This window comes from Humulus lupulus, chromosome 6 (assembly GCF_963169125.1).
Source record: "Humulus lupulus chromosome 6, drHumLupu1.1, whole genome shotgun sequence".
NCBI lineage: Eukaryota > Viridiplantae > Streptophyta > Magnoliopsida > Rosales > Cannabaceae > Humulus > Humulus lupulus.
Window position 1 is genome coordinate 17791083 of NC_084798.1, and position 6000 is coordinate 17797082.

Consider the following 6000-nt stretch of genomic DNA (forward strand, 5'->3'; position numbering starts at 1 on the left):
ACTCATATGGAGATATCTCATTTTTCTTCATTGATATTCGATTAAGAATGTGACAAGCGGTTAAAAGCGCTTCACCCCATAAGTTGAAGTTCAACTTAGAAAACACCAACATAGAATTTATCATCTCTAGATAAGTCCTATTTTTCCTTTCGGCAACACCATTGTGTTGTGGTGTATAAGGTGCAGTGCACTCATGAATTATACAATTTTCTTCACAAAATGTATTGAATTCATTAGAGAAGTACTCACCTCCTCTATCACTTCTTAGCACCTTAATCTTTTTATTTAGTTGATTTTCAACTTCTAATTTATACAATTTAAAAGCATCAAAAGTCTCATCTTTATGCTTTAAAAGAAACACATAGGTATATCTACTAAAATCATCTATAAAAGTAAGAAAATACCTTTTACCACCTCTAGTTAAAACACCATTTAATTCACAAAGATCACTATGGATTAAATCTAGTAAATTGGATGATCTTTCTACACTAGGAAATGGTTTCTTAATCATTTTTGCCTTAACACATGTTTCACATTTACCATAGTTTTTAATATTGCATGCAATCATACCAAATTTTACTACTCTTTTCATGGTTGAAAAACCTATATGCGATAGTCTAAGATGCCACAAAAATAAAGAATCATACTCAACAATATAGGCGGAATTAGCATTTTTATTGATAACATTGAAAGTTACATCATTGGTGCACAATTTAACCATACCCTCACAAGAGTACCCTTTTCCCAAAAATACATTTGATTTGGTAAGTATAAGTTTATCGGACTCAAAAATGGCTTTAATGCCGGGCTTGCCAAGCAAATCACCACTTACCAAGTTTCTACTCATTTCGGGAACATAAAGTACATTCACTAATGTAACTTTCTTGCCGGAGGTGAAGTAGACATCAATAGTACCTTTGCCAAGTACCTTGGATTTGCCCTCATTGCCCATTTGCATCTCATGGTTGCCCTTTGACTCTTCAAAGGTCTTGAACAATGATTTGTCATAGGTGACATGGACGGTGGCACATGTGTCATACCACCACCCTTTCACCTTGCCATGGACCGCATTCACCTCACTAAGGGTAGCAACTATGTTTTCCTCTTGAGTTGCGTTCACCTTAGGTCCTTATTGGTCTTTTCTATGTCTACACTCTCTAGCATAGTGACCCTTTTTCCCACACACAAAGCAAGGACCTTTCTCGCCCTTAAACTTGTTTGGGTTGGTTTTTGGACCCAAAGGTTTCTCATTACCCTTTTTCCCTTTGTTTTTGGGATGTTTTGGTTGTGACACCGCATTTTCTTTGGAAGTCTCTCCATTAGACCCCTCCACAAGTTTATCTCTACATATCGATTCCTCTTCGATTCGAATATGTTTTTGGATCTCCTCCAAAGAATAATCCTCATTTTTATGAAGGATTCTTTTCCTATAACTCTTCCAAGTTAGTGGTAATTTAGCCACTATAGCACCAACTTGAAAGGCATCGGGAAGCTCAATCTTTAACACTTTCAATTTATTAACAATAATTTGCAATTCATGAATTTAAGGAAGAATAGGTTTATCACCAAAAAATTTGAAATCGAAGTATTGAGATATCAAAAACTTTTTGGTACCTTCCTCTTCCGCCTTAAACTTTTTCTCAAGTGCATCCCATATCTCCTTGGGCGATTTGGTCTCGGTGTAGAGGTCATAGAGCCTATCGGATAGGGCGTTGAGGATATGACCCCTACAAAGAAGATTGTCCTCCTCCCTCTTCCTTCTCTTCTCTTCTCCACCTCCTCGGGAGTGTCTTTGTCGGATGGCTCGGCTAGAGGTGCCAAGGAAGACTCAAGGATGTAGGCGATTTTGAGAGTGGTTAAAAGAAACCTCACCTTGTCTTGCCACCTAGTAAAATTGGATCCATCAAACCTATCCAATCTCACTAGGTCTTGGTTCATGATTTTGATTGTCTCCCCTTCCATTGAAACAAAAAGGGTTAAGCTTTTGAATGTTAGGAAAAATAATATTGCCTCAATGGAAATGGTAAGATAATCTTACAAGTCTATGCAAAATATTACAATGGACAAGATTGATTAAATAAAGTGTTACAACTCTATAACTGAAAATACAAATAAAACAAAGGAAATGAAAAAGAAGAGAATAGTAAAATACAACTCAAAACAAAAGTTACAAATAAAATAAAGTGTTTGGATCAAATGAAGAGATTACAACTCTTAAAAAAAATATACAAGTAAATAAAACAAGAGAATAAGAAGAAGAACAATAGAATAAAAGGAAGAACATAAACCACAAACAAACTCTCACTTACACAACCTAAGTGAAGAGGATTGGGGATCACCAACTTGAACAAGGTTTAAAACCTTTGTCCAAAAGCTTATTTCCCCCTAACTCAAGCACTAAGGGATCTCTCTCAGATATTGGAAATGCTTTCTGGAATAATCAAGCCTCAAGGTGTTTCTAGCCAAGTGCTCCAGTGGATAGAAATGGTGTGTCTTACAAGTGAGCATTAGGCTCCTATTTATAGAGTTTAGAGACACCCTTTGAATTTCAAATTCCACCAACCCTCATGGCTGTTACCAATGATAAATTGGGTGTTTTATGGAATTAAAATAGAGATTTGGGAGTTAGTTGGCTGTTGGAAACATTCAAAATTGGATAAAAATTGACTTAGTATGAATCTGTCAGCCACTAGCGCCGCGGCGCTTGTTTCAAGCGCCGCGGCCCTTGGTCAGTTTCAGCAACCAATTTTTTAATTTTTTTCCAAAACGTTCCAATTTATTCTCACTTGATTTTGTAACTTCCATACAGAATATGGGAGTTAAAATCACATCTCTATCAGCCATTTCTCATATGGCTTTAAGAAATTCATCTCAATATTGTGTAACAACAAATCTACACAATAATGGGTGATATTTAGGAGTTACAAATTTTTGATGAATTTGTAACACCAAATATGTTACATGTTTGGATATTTCACATATATCCAAATAATGTAACTCTCTATTATATGTTACAATATGTGACACTCTATGTCACATTTATTTAATCTAAAACATTATATTATAAAATAATATAATATTACATTATATTATAAAATAATATAACAGGTTGGACGTCGTTCGTCCGGGGTGGGACCGGCCCTGGGCTCGGTCCTCTTTGCTATACATCTGGACGTCGTTCGTCCGGGGTGGGACCAGCCCTGGGCTCGGTCCTCTTTGCTATACATCCGGACGTCGTTCGTCCGGGGTGGGACCAGCCTCAGGCATGGTCCTCTTTGTTATACCCCCGGACATCGTTCGTCCAGGGTGGGATCAGCCTCGGACTCGGTCCTCTTAATTATACCCCCGAATGTCGTTCGTCCGGGGTGGGGCCGCCCTTGGCTCGGTCCCCTTTGTTATACCCCCGGACATTGTTCGTCTGGGGCAGGACCAGCCTCAGGCGTGGTCCTTTTTATTATACCCCCGAACGTCGTTCGTTCGAGGTGGGACTGGCCTTGGCTCGGTCCTCTTTGTTATACCCCCGGACATCGTTCGTCCGGGGCGGGACCGGCCCTGGGCTCGGTCCTCTTTATTATACCCCCGGACGTCGTTCGTCCGGGGTGGGACCAGCCTTAGGCGTGGTCCTCTTTGTTATACCCCGCGGACATCGTTCGTCCGGGGTGGGACCGGCCTCGGGCTCGGTCCTCTTAATTATGCCTCCGGATGTCGTTCGTCCGGGGTGGGACCAGCCTTAGGCGTGGTCCTCTTTATCATACCCCCGAACGTCGTTCGTCCGGGGTGGGACCGTCCTTGGGCTCTTGCATCTCCCGGACAGCGGTCCGAGCCGGGACTAGCCTAAGCTTACGCCCCGCCAGGTATTTTGCTTATACCTGGGATGATACCCCCCGCAAGTGAGCGGAGATGGGTCTGGGGTCACATGAGATAGATTAGCATGGTTGTGATAATAGCCCTTTATGACGTTTTGCACACGTCATTTCCATTGTCCGAAAGAAATTCGCCCTGAGGCGTACATTGCATACAACGAAAATATTAAACTGGGAAAAGTTCTAGGACTACTGATAGTATTTACGGAGATGCTCCGCGTTCCAGGCTCGCGGGACTTCCGAACCATCGAGCCGCTTCAAGCGGTACGTTCCGGGGCAAACCTCGTGCTGGATCTCATATGGCCCTTCCCAATTAGGGCCCAGAACCCCTACTCCTGGATCTTGAGTGGCAAGGAAGACTCTCCGCAGGACTAGATCACCGGTTTCAAACTTACGGCTTTTGACTCTGGAGTTGAAATGTCGCGCGATCTTGACCTGGTACATCTTCAACTGCACTTGTGATTCTTCCCGGATCTCTTCGATGAGATCCAGCGATTCCTGGAGTAAGGCGTGGTTCTGGGTGGGATCATAAGTGTCGCGTCGGTGGGATAGGATGGTCGTTTCAATTGGGATGACGGCTTCGCATCCATAAACCATCGAGTAGGGGGTGTGCCCGGTTTACGTCCTCTCGGTCGTCCGGTAGGCCCACAATACGCGGGGGAGTTCCTCGGGCCATTTGCTCTTACAGGCCTGGAGCTTTTTCTTCACTATCCCTTTTAGAATTTTGTTCACGGCTTCTGCCTACCCGTTCGTCTAAGGTCTGGCAACCGCAGAGAAACTCTTCACTATACCGTGTCTTTCGCAAAAATCCGTGAAGTGGAGGCTGTCGAACTGCTTCCCGTTGTCAGACACGATCTTGTAGGGGAGGCCATACCGACACACTATGTTGTTGATGACGAAATCCAAGGCCTTTTTGGAAGTGATTGTGTTCATGGGCTCCGCCTCAACCCATTTCGTGTAATAGTCCACAGCCACAATGGCATACTTAACCCCTCCTTTCCTGGTCGGGAGGGATCCAACGAGATCGATCCCCCACACTGCGAAGGGCCAGGGACTATTCATCAAGGTTATTTCTGTTGGGGGGGCCTGAGGGATCTTCGCGTACCTCTGGCACTGTTCGCATTTGCGGACGTAGCCTATGCAATCTTTCTTCATGGTGGGCCAGAAGTATCCCTGGCGCAGGATCATTTTGGATAGACTAGGCCCGGAAGTGTGATCTCCGCAAAAACCCTCATGCAACTCATGCATGATGGCACTCAGCTCAGTCTCGGACACGCACCTGAGGTAAGGCATAGACAGCCCTCGGCGGTAGAGTTTTCCGTCCATCATGACGTACCAGTGTGCCTGGTATAAGAGTTTCCTGGCTGCGGCCCAGTCATTTGGAACTTCCCCAGTGGACAGGTATTTAATCAGCGGTCCCATCCAGGAGGCAGAGTGGTCGACGGCATGGACGGCGGGGGCCCTGATGCTCGGGACGGGGAGATGGTTGACGGGACCCAATCCGGCCAGCTCAGCCTCTGCGTCGGTCGCCAGCTTCGCTAATGTATCCGCGAAGACATTTTGCTCCTGGGGGATCTGGCGGATGGAATGCGCCGCGAACGTCTGGAGCATCTCCCTCGTTTGAGTCACGTATGTCGCCATTCTTTCTCCCTTGGTCTGATACTCCCCCGAGATTTGTCTGACTACTAGCTGAGAATCGCTGTAAATTTCGAGGTTCGCTGCCCCTACCTCTCGGGCCAGGCGCAGGCCGGCTAGGACAGCTTCATGCTCTGCCTCGTTGTTCGATGCTTTGAACTGGAAGCGGAGGGCATTTTGTAGCTGGTGCCCCTGCGGTGACACCAAGATGATCCCGGCGCCGGCCCCATTCTCGTTCGAGGCTCCATCCACGAAGATTCTCCAAACGGGCGCCGCGGGGGCTTCAGGGCTATTCTCTTCTAGGGAAATCCCGGAACCTTCGACGATGAAATCGGCCAGGGCCTGTCCCTTGATGGACACCCGGGGCACATAAGATATATCAAACTAGCACAGCTCCATTGCCCACTTCAGGAGTCTCCCCAATGACTCGGGTTTCTGCAACACCTGTCGCAGGGGATGGTTGGTTAAGATCTTTATGGCGTGAGCCTGGAAGTAAGGTCGA